Raw genomic sequence first — 17522 nt, 5'->3', positions numbered from 1 at the left:
ACGCACATAAGCCTAGATGTGTATGCTTGACGTGACATGTGGGCATCAGTTTGCCCCTTCTTGGCCATGTAAGCAATATTGCTCATTCGGCGCACAGAATGAAAATCGGGCATTATCAGGCTTATCTTTTTCTTCATTTTACTTTTTTATGACCGCGGTCAAGCCCACCTCGTGCGTAAAAGCTGAGTTCAAGCTCGGCGCTAATGCACAGCTACATCACTGCTGTCCTGCCTGCCGCTTTCTCTCTTTGCTGACGTAACTGCTGTATGAATTTCTATTTTGGAGACTTGACAGTTCAGACCGCCAGCCACATTCTGGAAAAATGTGGCCCAGATCGGATATAAACCAGATACGAAACTGAACCAGATCGGATTTGAAATGGTCCACTTCTATGCGACTTGTCACGTTCAGACTGTTAAGTTAATGCCTCTCTTAAGTCGGAAAAACATGAAAAAAACGGATTTCTGCTGTATGAACCTAGCCTATTTAAATAGTTCATAGCTCAGCTAATTTGCTAATCAATCTGGAATACTATTCTTTTGAAGTTTTAGGTAATTTAGGAACTCACTGGAATGTTAACAAGTAAGTTAAAAGTCATATTCTGGAGTAACAACCTTTATCTTAAGAAGAAATTAGATGTTTTTCTGAGAACTACCCGCTCTGTCATGGGTAGAAGGGTTTGTTGGGGTTGAGTGCAGGCAAAAAAGGAAGTGGATCCACGTTCAGGGAAACAGGAATGGAAGACCAGACTTAAACAGAATCTCAAAACAAATTAAAAAATTCCATAATGGAAGGTTGGAGCGGAACTTCAAATCGAAAAATCTGCCCCTAATTTATTTTGATTGACTGGCAACCTGCCTCTCACCTTAAGCAAGCTGGACTCACTCCATTATCCAACAAAGCTTGACAAGCGGATTAAAAAAAATGCTTGGCTGAATTATGTAAAAAAATATATATAAGTTTGTGCAAACAAGAATTGTTACAGCCCAATTATTAATAATGTGTACCTGTTTGTTGAACTCAATCAGCTCTGTAGGGAAATGCTTGGATTTTCAACAGCCAAATGTGCTCAATTTGGCAAGAACACTATCTACCACCAACAAAAGATTGACAGTGTGCATTTAAATGAGCTGCAGCTTGCCAAAGGTAAGTGAAACCAGCCATCACTTTTGTAAAATCAACAACAACAACTGAAGTAGTAAAATAATACCACATGTAATTTGTCTATGTTATAAAATCCAATAATCTTAGAGTAATAATCAGTGCTTATTATTCAAATTTAATCGCAGATTTCGTCCTTGTTCCGCTCATCATACATAATGGCATCACTTTAAAATTCAACACCATTTGTAATGTACTGTTTACATTAATGTTTAAAACGACACCGCCACATTACACAGTCTTGTTTTATTTGGGATTTGTGTGTTCCCTTCCCCAGGTATTTTAGAATCCTTCCGAATTCGAAAGAGATGCAGGGGTACCGAAGACAATTTTTGCGTTGGTGTAATTGACAAGGTCAATAATTGTCTATAGCTTCACTGCAATTTGGTAGACGCCAGTCCAGGGACTGCCTCATTTCCCGTCAGTCAGACTCCATCTGACCCCTAATTTAAGATGACATACAAGTACTGAAGTGAACAAAAAAAAAACTAAACGTAAAGCTAAACAACACAACAACAACAAACCAATAGTGTTGAACCAAAGCAACACTGGTAAAATGACAGACAATATGTAGAATTTTGAAAATATCCCAATCACAATTTGAAATGAGCACGGAAATAAATTCATTTATTCATTTTCCATACCGCCTATCTTTACAAGGGTCGTGGGCGTTTCTCAGCTAACCGTGGGCAGGAGGCAGGGTACATCCTGGTTTCTAGCTGACTTAATAATATTATATTGATAAAATCAATTTTGAGCACACACCCTCATCTCAATATTAGAGATTTTCAATAATTCAAAAACTAATTTACAACCATTAAACAGTGTGCTTTGCAGTAACAATTTGTAGGTGGTCCTTGTCTATCGGCAGTGTTGGGCACGTACGTTACTTTAAAAAAATAATTAGTTATAGTTACTCACTACTTTTTCCAAAAAGTAACTGAGTTAGTAACTGAATTACTCAATAGTAAAAGTAACTACTTACCAGGGAAAGTAATTATTTCCGTTACTTTAAAAAGAAGTTGTTGTATGTCAAAGAATTTGAAATTTTCTGAGCAGTATTCGAGTCGGTTGAATAGAGAAGAACAGACAGGTAGTTGTGTTATAGAACCTTGTAATATTTATTGCACCTCACCAGCAACAGATTTATCCTACACTTGAAGTGCAACAAAAATAAACAGTAAACAATATAACAAAAGAGCAATCAGCAGTAAACAATATAAAGTGAGTTTATTCAATTAAATCTAACTCTCACAACCTGAGACAACTGGTCGAGTAGACATAGCCTACTGTACTTCAAGTATTTTGACTTGAAATAGTGTTTATATCGTCACCTCGTAAAGGACAAATTTTCCTCTGAATGATCCCTCTGCATCTGTTTTGCGTGTGTGTGTTTGCCGCACGCGCTGTTCCGGTTTTGTGTGAAAACACCGGCTCTGATTGGCTTACCATGACACATGACTCTAACCCTCAGCCAATCACATCACTTCCATCGCATCTATCCAGGTGGTGCATTCAGGTAGCCTCGTCCTCTTACTCCTCCCGTCACGCTCAAAGCGTCTGCCGTCCTCAAGATGGAAAAAGCATTCTTGCTGGCTAACACTGGGGGATGGGAACGAGGCTAGCATTCAGGTGTAGCAAACACAGAAACGTTAGCAAGCTTTGGAAAGCATTGTCTAATTGAATAAGTAGGGACAAACAGCCTGGAGTCATAAGAAGTACGTTCTGTAAGGATTATACAGGAAGATGGTATTTCCTGCTGGACATTACTGCCTGTCGCACCTCCTCCGGTGCCCATCAGTCAGCTGCAGGGTCATGAGCCAGAAACCACCATTCACCATCGTTTCACTCCTTTAATTCTGGTACGTCTCCTGGTGGCGGAGCAGTGACAGGGACGTCTCCCTATCACCCCCTACAGCTGATGGGTGTTGTCCCCTGCGGCTGTTGTCTGGTGGTTAGGTGTTCTTCCCCCAGGTTTTGTCCTTCCTCCTGAGCCAAAGCCAAGAGCTCCCTTTTTCTCCGTCTTCTGCCAGGTCTTTTATTGCCTTCTTTAGTCTTCTGCCCGTGAGTCCCACATCCTTCAGGAGGCGTGTTGTTGACATCTCCATGAAGCCTCGGCATCCAACCTCCACTGGAAGATGGTAGTCTTCCAGCCAGCCTCGCAGCACTCAGCAACCAGCTCTGAGTACTTGTCCTTCTTGCGTTCACAGGCGGCCTCAATCCCCTCTTCCATAGGTACTGTGAGCTCGATAAGGAACGCTGCTTTTGCCTCGGCTGACCACACGACTATATCTGGCCGGAGAGAGGTGATGGAGATCTCCGTGGGGAACTGCAGCTTTCTGCCAAGGTCGACCCTCATGCTCCACTCCTGATAATCAGGGGAAAAGGGCCTTGGTGTTGTCCTTGGTCTGATGCTTCTCCTGGTCCCTCCTTCTGTGACAAAGTTGGTGGAGCCCTCTGCAGGTGGTAATAATCTGCTTCCCTGCCGACAGTCCTCCAGCACTTCGGCCAGCTTCCTCAAGTCTTGGTCATGGCGCCACCTGTAACGGCCCTGAGAGAGCGCGATCTTGCAGCCTGACAAGATGTGCTGCAGACTTACGTGGGGAGCATTGCAGAGTGCACACCATTCCTCCCTCCCAAACCACTGGTGGAGGTTTCGAGGGCAGGAAAGCGTGTCATAGGTTGAGTGGATGAGAAAGCTGAGTCATGCCTGTGGGATCTTCCACACGTCTGACCAACTGACGCTCCTGTTTGTGATCCCCTCCCAGGTTGTCCAGTCTCCTTGCCGACCCTGCGACGCAGCTTTGATTTTGTAGCGGTCTTCCTCCATCCTCGTCACCTTGGCTACCACCATCTCCTTCCTTTCCTTCCGGTTGGCCTTGGACCAGAATCGTGGTGCATCTCCAAATCCTAAGCCTACTCTTCCTATCTGGACTCTGCCCACAATCTCCTGATGGTGTAATATTCTGATACAGAATTATCCAAGGCACCCTAAAGTGCACACGGCGCCAATATTGTTTTGCTCACATGATGCGGGAGTGAGTTAGAGACACGGCCTGCCAAGATCTGTACGTTTGTGTTAAAGTAGTAATGTGAAGTAATTTCATAACATGTGAAATAGGGTCACAATTAAAGTAATTCAACATTGTCCAACAAATAGAGCATGAAAAAATAATTTATATGGTGTATATTTGACAAAATAATCGCGTTTCCGAAGTTCAAGCTTGAAAGGGGACGAACCCGGAAGTGATACGTCACACCGAGAACAGCGATGGCAGCGCTCCATACATACGGCCGCCATACAAAGCCCTTCAAACAATGATTCAAACAGCGATATAAGCGATAGATCGACCGCAAGGGAGGAGATCCAAGTTTTTGAAGAGTTGGAGGAAGAAGAAGAGGTTGGAATTTTATGTTGGACCTAACATGTATTAGCCAGACGCTAATCAGGATGCAAACAATGTGCCTAGCTTACCTGACATGGAATGGATACAAGACCCATCGAGATTACAAGATTGATAAGATATAGGCTGTTATTATTTTCATAATTTGAAGATGCAGGCATTTGCACAGAATTTTATGTTTTTGTCTATCTGATGACATTGTTAAAAAAAAATAATAATCAGACTTCATGTTCATTTTGGCAGATCCGGCAGCTCTCGTGCATATAAAATAATGATATAAAAACGTTGGGGGTAAAGAAGGAGATGAGTCGTTGATGGCTTTTTCCACTTTATTGTGGCAACAATAAGAAAACAAAATAATAGCGGACTGCCGCCACATTCGACCGCGAAGTTTTGCTTCTCGCTGATCTCCTCCTCGCCTCCTACTACTCCAGCGTCTCTTAAACGGATCGTGCATAGTGTCTTGTTATGAGCTTTTTGTTTACAAATGTATCGAACACACAACATGCTGACAATGTTGTTTCTTTATTAACACATGGAGCTAACAGTACAACACAGCTCGGGGCTCTCGGGAGGAAGTGGCGTCTAATGGCGTGAGGAAATGTAGTTTTTTCACACAAGCCAACAGATTACAAAGCACCACTTCAGTGTTGTCCCGAGACTACATTTCCCATGATTCACTGCATGACCTGCGCGCTCACTGATTCGCTGCCAGACATTAAAAGCCACACACTTGTTGTTGTCACCTGTCAGCGGCTCTCGTACAGTAAAACACAAACTATAAGGCTATCAAGCGATCACCGTGAAAGAAACGCCGAACCGTACAAATGCAATGCAATGCTTGAAGCATGAAGGTTGAAATACATAATACAAATACAAATAAATGTGCACAAACTCACCAGCGGTGTGAGTCTCTTACGGCAACGTGACCGTGAATTACCGCGACGCCGACCCGCTTATACGCACATCCACACCCCTTTCCCGATTGACAGTGGATTAACATTTTCGGACAAGATCGTAGATGACGCACAATTTAAACACGCATAACCTAGCGAATGCAACAACAACTACGATCGGGGATTGCCACGAGTTAACTTTCGGCTAAAGTCGCTAGCTTATACTGTTCATTCCACAACAGTTGGCAGCTGTGCTTTGACAACGTCATCAGTCATCTATCCAAATACTGTACACTTATCTCAAATTGTCTAGGAATAGCTCCAGCTCTGTACTTATGTTTGGTTGTTTAAGTAAACGGGTTGCGTAAGCTTAAATATATGAAGTATATTAATTTGTTAGAAATACATTAAATTACAAGCATTACGGGGACTTTACAAATTTCATTCTCCTGTAAAAGACCCACATGTTCATAGGGACAGAGAGTTAACCCGCCCCTGCATTTCTCCCATCTTTTTTTGTTTTTTTCCAAGTACAAATCACTTCAGATCTGAACTTTGCTGAACTCACGCAGCCGACAAGTCACGTAAGCCTATGGGAACACAGAACCGACTTGACCCAGGAATAACACTCGGCCTCCCTTCTACCATCTACTCTGCTTGTATGCGTCTCAGATTCATCTCCTTTTTGGAAGTCAATGATAATACTGCATTTCCTCCTTTTTTTATTTTTTAAACTGCACTAATGAATCTGATTTAAATACGCATATCTATTTTGTTGTAATAAAACAAAGTATCGGGAAATTTGGCTGTAATGACACATGTGTGATAAAAGGAAAGCACGAAGAGAAAAACATTAAAGAACAAATTCAAGGTCCGTAAAAAAAAATGATAGAATTGGGTGGGAGAAACCGATGTAGCACATAATAGGAAGGAACAATGGGTGATAGAGGAAAGTATGATGGCAATGAAGTATGGAGTTTGAATTAATGCACAGAGGAGGAGATAGGAAGAAATGTGGGAGGGAGCAGGCCCTAACTGACCACAGTCAAGCTTGAACACCATCAATCTGCCCCCAAACTTTACCCTGAGGAGCAACAGATCATACATTAGGACAAAAGAGTGGGAAAGAGAGCCAGTGAGTCAGAAAAGGAATGGAGGAGGATGGGATCATACAGGAGAGTTTGTTTGGGTGTGGTAAAACACAAATGCTATGATAGCTACAGAAAACAACCAAAAAATACAATCATTCATAGGCGTTGTATGCACTGAAAACACTAAAACTGTTAACTGTCACTAAAGTGTAAAGGTAAACTCACCAAACATATGTTAAAGGTGCACAATGTAGGTAGGATTGATGGACAAAAATGGTACTGCAACCGGATCAAAATATTGACTAGCACAAAATGCCCTCCCCCTTCAGGTTGCCAGAATGTCGCTTCACATTGAGAACATTCTTGACAAGAACTTTTAGTGCCAAGCAACGAGTCCTCTGCAGAAAGTATAGCTTATTTTAAATTTTCCTGCAAGATGTTTTCAATGTAACAATGCCAACATTTAGCAATGACGATGAAAAGAGCCGTGATACAAGGTCCAAGTTAGTTTACGTCACCATGACCAAACTGGGGGAGGGCTACTTTTCTCAGTGTATAAGCAAACTGATAAAGAAATATATAATTTAGTAATGCATTGACAGCATCCAACAAGACGATTTAATTCCGCCATCCATTTTAATTTCAATTCCCGCCTACATACAGTATATACACGCTTAGAGACTTTATATTTGCCCCGGTCAATGGATGCACACAGACGAAGACTGAAACTGGTTTCGTGATTGGCTGATGATAAACACGGAAGCAAAAGATAAAGACATTTGCTAAGAGTAAATTGTCTTTTAAAATGGAAAAAATGGTTTAACCATTGAGATTTGTTTTTGAATTATTTCCCCAAAAACTTTTTTTTTTTAATGTCAATTGAAACATTGTGGCCATTTCATAAAGCATCAAAGTGCAACTCGTAAATTGGGCACCTGTCACAATAAACTCAAACCTTTATTAAAAAAATTAAATGTAAATGGTACCCAATCTTCACCTAGCGAAATAGAAGCAAGTGATAGCAGCTAAACTAAGCAAGTTGCTTGTTAAGCAGGAGAAACAGAGTGGACACAAGCTTGACAAAATGTACAGAAACATTGTTGTTAACTAAAGATGTCCCGATCGATCGGCTGATCGGGTCCCATCACGTCATTTTCAAAGTATCGGAATCGGCAAAAAAATATCGGACAAGCCTTTTTTTAATATATATATTTTTTCTTTAAATCGTTTTCTAATTGTATTTAACGTTACAGACAAAATGTCTTACACTCATCCAGAGTAGTTTTGGCTTAAAGTAGGGCTATGAAATTTATTGCATTAACGGCGGTAATAATTTTTTTTCAAATTAATCATGTTAAATAATTAACGCATGCGCTGCATGACCCACTCACGCATTGTCGCGTTCAATCTATATAGACGCCGTCTTACCTATATGTAGCGCTAAAAGGCAGCGTATAATGAGTAGAGAGAATTTTGACAGCCTTTGGAGCTATTTTTTATGTGGCTAAAGCCTTACAATACCTCTCTCAGCAATTATAAATAACGTGGGAGGCAATGTGGGGAAGAAAGGTAGTAGTTGATCATTTTCTTAATTCCCTATGTTCTTTCCCAACCCAGAGAAGATATATCAATTGGTGCCCCTACGCACAGTCATGGTTGCACTTCCCATCATGCATTTGGGCAGAGGTTAAATGGCTGCAGTGTCATTTACTGAAAGCTCAACAAATACACTAGATGGCAATATTTAGTCACAATATACAAAGTCACATTCATCCTTTAAGAAATACAAGTCTTTCTATCCGTGGATCCCTCTCACAGAAAGAATGTTAATAATGTAAATGCCATCTTGAGGATTTATTGTCATAATAAACAAATACAGTACTTATGTACTGTATGTTGAATGTATATATTCGTCCAAGTTGTATTCATTTTTTTCTTAATGCATTGCCAAAATGTATATGATCGGGAAAAATTATTGGGAATGATTGGAATTGAATCAGGAGCAAAAAAAAAAAAAGCAATCAGATCGGGAAATATCGGGATCGGCAGATACTCAAACTAAAACGCTCGGGATCGGATCGCGAGCAAAAAAAAACATGATCGGAACAACCCTATTGGTAACCTTTTCATCAATCTGTCAATCAAAGAGAAATAACATTGAGCAGCTAATGTTCAGTTTAGGCATGACTGGCCAATGACATAATATGTACGCTGACAACAGCAAAAGTTTCTTTTAATGAGACCCAAAGTTAATTTTCGAATATTTTGAACTGTTTCATGCATAAGATAGAAGAAATGGGAGCGTACCTTGGATAAATTAAATTATTTATTTTTTTCAACTGCAAAAAGTTAAATCGTTCTGCAAATGTTAGGTTTGTCTTCTGCATTATGTACAGCAGTCCAAAAAGTAACATTACTATCAAAAAAGGGTTGAACACACACACCCTTCCATACAAAGAAGTATTTTTTTACTTTGAGTAGATTTTCATCAAGGTAATTTATTAGAGTAGATATTTTTGGTACTTTTCACCTCACCGAGATGTTACAGTTGTAAGATTTTGGTCAAATGTAATAAAAGACTGGAACGGTAAGGGGAGGTACTTCAAATCATAAAGGACTAAGGTAGCAGATGCTCAGAAATGATGTAAAATATTAGCATTTTATGACCCTCTGCTGCAACAGACCTTCGAGTTACCAAAATGTCAATCAGCATGCAAGAAAGCCTCCATTCCCCTATGAATCTCTGAATTCAATAAAATAAATTTGCAGCTTTGAAGTACTCAAAGCACTTTACACGGTTGCCACATTAACGCTGGGGATTGCAAAGGAATGGCCTCAGCTACGGCATGGCCAGCGCATCTCAAGCAAAACAGGTTTGCTGCGTTGGTATTTCCACTCATCTAAAAAAAAAGAAAAAGAAAAGAAACCCTTTCAGCTCTTGGTGTGTTTCATTCCATTGTGATAACACCAGGTGTGAATCCCAGACATAAACTGTGCCGTTTTAGTAATGCTCATTAAATTCCGACTGACAATGTTAAAGTTAATAGGTCTCAAAAAGACACCAAGTACTCATTCTTAGGGCTGACATACAGTAACTGTGCACACTGTGAGAGAAACATATATCTCTCATGAAGAGATGAGACTCAAGCATGGTAGACTGATCAAATCAAAGTAATTTAAAAATATAGTTGAAAACCTTGTCATCAGTCTGTCAATCAAACAGAAATAGTGTTTTTCAGCAAGTGTGCACTTTAGGCAGGTGGACTATTACACAGTGTTCTGCTAAAATGTCCTATCAGAGGCAAATTTGACACCCTAAGTACTGCTGTGTGCTTTCAGCTTGTTTTGTTTAAATGCATGCAGGAAGAACATACAAAAAAATGCCTCAAGAAAATACTTGAACGTAGTAATATCAAATAATGGTGGTATAGACCCCAATAGCAGGTGACTGTGCGTCGGATCTAGCGTCAGCTTGCCAAATCCACATAGCAATCACGCCTGCTGAACGTCAGTGCGCCAGATGTGGTGGGGATCATCAGTCTGACAGTCCAAACATAATAGCAGGTGACTCTGCGCCCGATCCGGCGTCAGCTCACCAGATTCACATAGCAATCACGTCTGCTGAACGCCTCAGTGCGCCAAATGCGGCTGGGATCCTCCATCTGACCGTCCAAATGCCGGGCAGACCGTGCAGACCGGACGCGCTAAAAATCTTAAATTTAACAGTCAACGTGTGACATCACAACAGCGCGCACACTGAAGGCAGGCATCTGCTACGACACAAAACAGGAGAACACGCAGGATTTAGGACACAACATCTCGGCGTACGGAGATTTTTATGGAACGTGCTTTATTCAATGTCATAATAGCGTTTTGAAGTCACTTCTTGACCAGCGTTAATAAAATGGCCCGTGTGTTCAAGTGATCTGCCATGTCTGCAAGTTAAGTAATTCAAAATTTATTGCATAAAAATGTATGGAGGGAGAAAAAGCATTTAATCTGTATTGCTGTAAATGTTTCAATGATAGAATGGTTGAATACTATCACTCAAACTGAGCCCCTCCTCCTTGTGCTTGTGTATTTCTGTCACTGCCTTGATTGCACAGATGGATGAGTCTGGGAACAGGTGCCGCTGATCATCGTCAGCAGCTTACTTAAACCGGTCCTTGGCATCACATCATTGTCAGATCAACAACTCACCTATGTGACTTTCAGCTAACAAAGATTTTTCTAATCCTGATACTGAGTTTATTTTTGTTCTTTCCCCCAATATCCTGTACTGCTTGCCGGCCAGAATACCCGCCTGCTCGTTCACCTGTTCTATCGCCAAACTGCCCACCGGATTCTTCAGAAACTATCTGCCACTCCCCCTCATTGTCAATGAACTCTTGTTACCACTGCCAGTTTACCTCTGTCTCTGCGGTTAGGTCCTCTGTTATCCCAGAACCTTAACAAATACAACATGTTGTTTACACTTTAAAAATGAGTCATCTCATGTCAAAAAACAATGTATTGTTATGGTACATTAATATGTTAGCATTAATAAAAGGCATGAAAAAGAAGTGTTGCCACTATTGCTTTTATTAGATACATTTAACTTGCATTATAAACACATAATAATATGATACATTGAACAAAATGGACCCAAAATTTAATACTGAAAACTCTTTTGATACAAATCTGGCCCAGATTGGGTAACATATGTGCCATATCTGGGCCATACAGTGGGGCAAATAAGTATTTAGTCAACCATCAATTGTGCAAGTTCTCCTACTTGAAAAGATTAGAGAGGCCTGTAATTTTTAACATGGGTAAACCTCAACCATGAGAAAAAGAATATGGAAAAAAAACAGAAAACACATTGTTTGATTTTTAAAGAATTTATTTCCAAATTAGAGGGGAGAAATAAGTATTTGGTCGCCTACAAACAAGCAAGATTTCTGGCTGTCAAAGATGTCTAACTTCTTCTAACGAGGCTCCACTCATTACCTGTATTAATGGCACCTGTTTTAACTAATTATCGGTATAAAAGACACCTGTCCACAACTTCAGTCAGTCACACTCCAAACTCCACTATGGCCAAGACCAAAGGGCTGTTGAAGGACACCAGAGACAAAATTGGAGACCTGCACCAGGCTGGGAAGACTGAATCTGCAAAAGGTAAAACACTTGGTGTAAAGAAATCAACTGTGGGAGCAATTATTAGAAAATGGAAGACATACAAGACCACTGATAATCTCCCTCGATCTGGGGCTCCATGCAGGATCTCACCCCGTGGCGTCAAAATGATAACAAGAACTTTGACCAAAAATCCCAGAACCACATGGGGGGACCTAGTGAATGACCTACACAGAGCTGGGACCACAGTTACAAAGGCTACTATCAGTACAATGCGCAGCCAGGGACTCAAATCCTGCACTGCCAGACGTGTCACCCTGCTGAAGAAAGTACACGTCCAGGCCCATCTGTTGTTCGCTAGAGAGCATTTGGATGATCCAGAAGAGGACTGGGAGAATGTGTTATGGTCAGATGAAACCAAAATAGAACTTTTTGGTAGAAACGAAGGTTCTTGTGTTTGGAGGAGAAAGAATACTGAATTGCATCCAAAGAACACCATACCCACTGTGGAGCATGGGGGTGGCAGCAACATGCTTTGGGGCTGTTTTCCTGCAAAGGGACCAGGATGACTGATCTGTGTAAAGGAAAGAATCAATGGGGCCATGTATCGAGAGATTTTGAGTGAAAATCACCTTCCATCAGCAAGGGCATTGAAGATCAGACGTGGCTGGGTCTTTCAGCATGACAATGATCCCAAACACACAGCCAAGGCAACAAAGGAGTGGCTTCGTAAGAAGCATTTCAAGGTCCTAGAGTGGCCTAGCCAGTCTCCAGATCTCAACCCCATAGAAAATCTGTGGAGGGAGTTGAAAGTCCGTGTTGCTTAGCGACAGCCCCAAAACATCACTGCTCTAGAGGAGATCTGCAAGGAGGAATGGGCCAAAATACCACCAACAATGTGTGAAAAGCTGGTGAAGAGTTACATAAAACGTTTGGCTTCCGTTATTGCCAACAAAGGGTACATAACAAATTAGTGAGATGAACTTTTGGTGTTGACCAAATACTTATTTTCCACCATGATTTGCAAATAAATTCTTTAAAAATCAAACAACGTGATTTTCTGTTTTTTTTTTTTCCACATTCTATCTCTTATGGTTAAGGTTTACCAATGTTGACAATTTCGGGCCTCTGTAATATTTTCAAGTGGGAGAACTTGCATAATTATTGGTTGACTAAATATTTATTTGCCCCACAGTATGTACTGTACATTAATGTAGTGCCTGCTACTTTGGACCAGTTCTGGCCCCAAACTGGTTGCTGATCTGACAAGTGACTCCTTACTTAGTTCAGGCCATTGTTCAAAAAGACACTGGGGCGGATCCGTTTTACGAAATTTGGCCACAATTTGCAGTTCATCTGACCCATGGCCGCTCCAGTTATATTTTGCTATCTGGGGATACACTACGTGATTAGTAATGTGGTCAAAAGACTGCTTTAAAGCTACCACAAGAAAATCCAATGCTTTAAAGCTATCACAGAAAGCTGGTATACCATTGAAAAGTAAAACATGGACTTTTAACTGCCAATCTGGAGTGATGTGGTGGGCTGTGATTGTCACATAGGACTCATATTCACCTGATGTCCAAACATTAGTCGTTACTGCCACTTGGTCTGCATTTTCCAGTTCTTTTTCAACATGGCTTTTCACTTAAGCCTGCAACGCTGGCATGCATGTATTAGTGATATGCTTTCGGGACAGTACTTTATCGCGTGGCTCTAAAGTATGCGTAAAATCCTGAAATCCTTCCCACTCAACTACACTGTCAGGGCAAAAGCCCTTGGCGATGAAACTGGTTATATTTCCTTAACTCGTGCTGTATTGTGGCCAAGTTGCCCGGAATAGTTTGAAAGTTTACTTGTTTGCGACTGTGTGCTAGCACTGTTAGCATGCTCCCACTTCTTGCTCATCTTTAACTCATCATACTCGTCTCTGTATTTTCTCGTTAAATGAAAGTCAAGATTTGTTGTACTACCAGTGAACTTAAGAGCTGCTCGGCACAGCTTGCAAATGACATGGCTTTTATCGAGTTGTCCATCAATCTTGAAAAATTGAAACACGCTCCAAACGTTTGACTTTTCTTGTCCTGGCGCGTTCAAAATCGGTCGCTGTGGTTCATCACTTCCGCCGGGCAAGCTGGCACTGGCGTCAGTGCTCATACTGTTTGTCCATTATTTTAGCATGTTGCTTTGTCAACACTGCTACGTTTAGCTTTGGGCTGTGTGTGAACATGTGAATAGAATGCTACGGAGCAGACTATCATTTAGTCAGCTCTCGCGTTATTATTTTAGAGAAGAAAACTCTAAAGCCTCGGGTAACGCAATCTTATCCTCACACTAGCCGGTTCATAGCTCTACAATTGATTCATGGAAGGATTTGTGGCTGTTTACTGTCGAATGGTTACTCTGCTACCAATACAGCCGAATCGCTCGCCTGTAAAACCGGATATCCGGTCGTATCGGTTTATCGTTCTCAAGCGTACTACGGAGCATGCGCAACTGTCGTTTCGTCAGCTCTCGCGTTATTATTTTAGAGAAGAAAACTGTAAAGCCTCGGTTAACGGAATCTTATTGTCGCGATAGCCGGTTCATACCTCTACAATTGATTCATGGAAGGATTTGTGGCTGTTTACTGTCGAATGGTTAGTCTGCTCCCGATACAGCCAAATCGCTCGCCTGTAAAACTGGATAACCGGTCGTATCGGTTTATCTTTCTCAAGCTTACTTTTAACCAGTGTTGTCAGTAATCTCATTACTTTCTATCAGTAACGAGTAATCTAATGAGTTTATTTTTCTACACCAGTAATCTGATTAAAATTAGTTTCCTTAGTGTCTCTGCGTTACTATTTTTTCGTTGCCTCATAATGTATGTAGAATGAAGAATATTGTAATCGTGTACGAAGAGCATTTTGAAAAGAAAATACTAAAATAAAAGGTTCCCGGTACGTGTTTCCATGACAACCTCTCAGCAACTTCCTGTTTAGGTCTCGCGTCACAAGTGTTGTGTGACTGAAAAATGCGTGGGCCAGGCGGGCAGACATTTGAGCCGAGTGTCAAGTCGTTGCGAGGGAATGTTGATCTGTGGATATCCATGAATGAAGGCGAGTATTTTTCCTTCATTCTGGAGGGTATCAGCGAAAGGTTGGACCCCCTACGTGCGCGGCCGTTTCGTAGCTTTGCTGTAACAATGACGGGCAGTCATCGCTCCAAGTTAGCAAGCTTTGTTTACATCATATGCATGTTGCACATTCATGCCGTGAGGTGATGTGTTCGTTTAGCATCTGTGGGATGTGTTGTAAGTCCGATTGGGTGTAAAGTGCTTAGTTGCAGCCACGTTTTGTGGCAAAATTGACCGCTTGTAAGTTGAGAGGAATACTTCAGGGTTGTGCACGCGCATCCGCACCCGGCACCACCTTTGTGTTTATTGCACTGTACAATCCACTTGTGTGATGTTGATTATTGTGCGGTCAGTTTGCATTGTTTTACATTGGCACTGATATGCTGTTAACAATAACCCAAGATTCAGAAGTTTTGACAATAGGTTTAATCTTAGAGTTAGCGGGGTTTAATTGGTCGGTGGAGTTTATTTCAACAAATTCCAAGCAGTTTGTACGATATTTGTTAGTTTCAGGCTCCGGAGTGGCTAAGCTAGCGCGAGTCAACGGTGCTTATGTGAAAAATTCTGATACTCCCCTTTAAATTCAATCATCGGAAAGTCAGTTACATGTGATGACGTTTATCTGTTGTCATTCGTATGTTGAGGCGGCAAAGGGAGAAAAATGGGTAAGAAGTAACTGTTAGATTACGTTTAAAGTAATCTAGTTACTTTGATGATGAAGTAATCAGTAAAGTAACTAGATTACTTTTTTGAGGCTTATTCAATGATTCATTCATTCATTTTCCATGTCGCTTTTCCTCACGAGGGTCGCGGAGGTGCCGGAGCCTATCATCAGTAATTAAATTACTTTTTCAAGTAATCTGTGACAACACTGCCTTTAACCAATGTGCACATGCGAGGTAGGAAGGAATTCCCGAACACCGTGGCTTGCTGGCCAATGATGTAATATGCATATGAATGCTGATGAAAGTTTAGGCTTAAAGGGGCCTTCACATTTTGAGTTGTTGACATTATTATTCATAATCTATAACCAGGTTTACCAGGTTAGCACAACATTTTCCTTTGAAAAGCAGTGCTGGAAAAGATTTATGTGGGTTTGTGATGTTGATACAAATTTAGAGGAACTCAGGAGGTTAAGCTACCTGATTTAGAGCCCTCAATTAAAGTGTCATGCATGTTTTGGGACACTGAGAGTTAACTACATTTATACTTGATTTACTATTTTACTTTAGTAAGATAGACTTGATTCGTAACGTTTACGTATGAGTGCTTTTTACGCTCTATTAATTCTTTTGTAAAAGACAAAGGATATCATTTTTTCAATTGTATTAATGACCCAGTTATTATTGAGCCAGGACCCAAAATCTATCATTGGAACAGATTAATTAATTTTGGATTGACAATAAATGCTGCTACCTGTGCTTTACTACATTTGGTTCAAAGTAAGATAATACATGTTCAGATAGGGAAAAAAATGTCACTAAATAATGTACAAAACTCTTCCTTTTTAATGTTTTAGAGACAGACCATAAAAGCAGCGTGCCTCAGGAAACATGTACTGTTTAATGAGCTTTCCCTTCAACTCAAGCAATCAAACAGAATTTACAATAGTTAACATCTTTCGTCAGTGACACTGAACTAAAACTTTAAGTACGTTGAAGCCGTGGATATAGTTACTCAAAAAAAGGTTTTGTTGCTTCTTTCAAACATCCTGAGTCCCATAGAAAAGAATTCAATGTTGTATTTCAATGACGCTCGGTCATAAAATTGGGTGAACATCAGTTTTACATCTAAATCATTCCTGATTTACGATAGCTCCATTTGCCGTGGGATTCTGCAGCTGTGAGTAATTTTCTGTTAAGTGTGTGTCTGTTCGTGCCTTCTTATGTGATCATGTAATATGCAGTCGGAACAAGAGTTTAAGCATGTGAATAGGAGCTCAGGGTATAAAAAAAGTAGTTAAGACATGACGTTCTCATTGCCATGACCTTTCTCAAGGTTTGCAGAGAAAACACCGGCTGTTTTTGAATACTGGTGAATGAAAGGGCAAATTCAGTATGGAGTCATAAATCAGACTGATGATGGAAAAGGGTTTCTTTCGAGTGCTGATCGGCAAGCGGTCTGTGCGATGCACCTTGATTGGACTGCATTCACTGGCTTTACAGTCCTTCTCAAACAAGAAAGGAATTGGACTCAGTGCTTCCTTTAAAGAAAGCTTTCATTTTTGAGAGGTAAGGCATTGTAAAGGAAGTGTGAATGACTATAGTACTGTCTATACTGTATATACGGGCAAAACTTGCAAAAGCATTGAGGAACTTAACTTTTGTCTCACGTAAAGTGAGACAAAAGTTAAGTTCCACATTTATTTGTATAACACAATTCAACAAAAGGCAATTCAAAGTTCTTTGCCTTACATGAAGATCCACAAGCAGAGACAAAATGATTTGTAAAAATCTCATTAAATCAAAAATAAAAAAACAAAGACAATTGAAACAGGAAATAAAATTATACATAAAGATCACATTAAATCATCACGAGAATTAAAAAAAAAAAAAAAAATTGAAATCGGTAATGGAAAGAAAACAAAAAAATGAATGAAAAGCAGATAGCTCAAAATTTGAAATATATAGACAGTTATGAATATCCTGTGGTAAACAATAGTGTTAGCCCTCATTTAAAGGAGCTAACAGTTTGAACACAATTCAGACCCTCGGGTAACTTGTCCCAGAGGTGAGGA

The sequence above is a fragment of the Corythoichthys intestinalis genome, chromosome 17, assembly GCF_030265065.1.
Source record: "Corythoichthys intestinalis isolate RoL2023-P3 chromosome 17, ASM3026506v1, whole genome shotgun sequence".
NCBI lineage: Eukaryota > Metazoa > Chordata > Actinopteri > Syngnathiformes > Syngnathidae > Corythoichthys > Corythoichthys intestinalis.
This window is presented reverse-complemented; position numbering follows the sequence as displayed.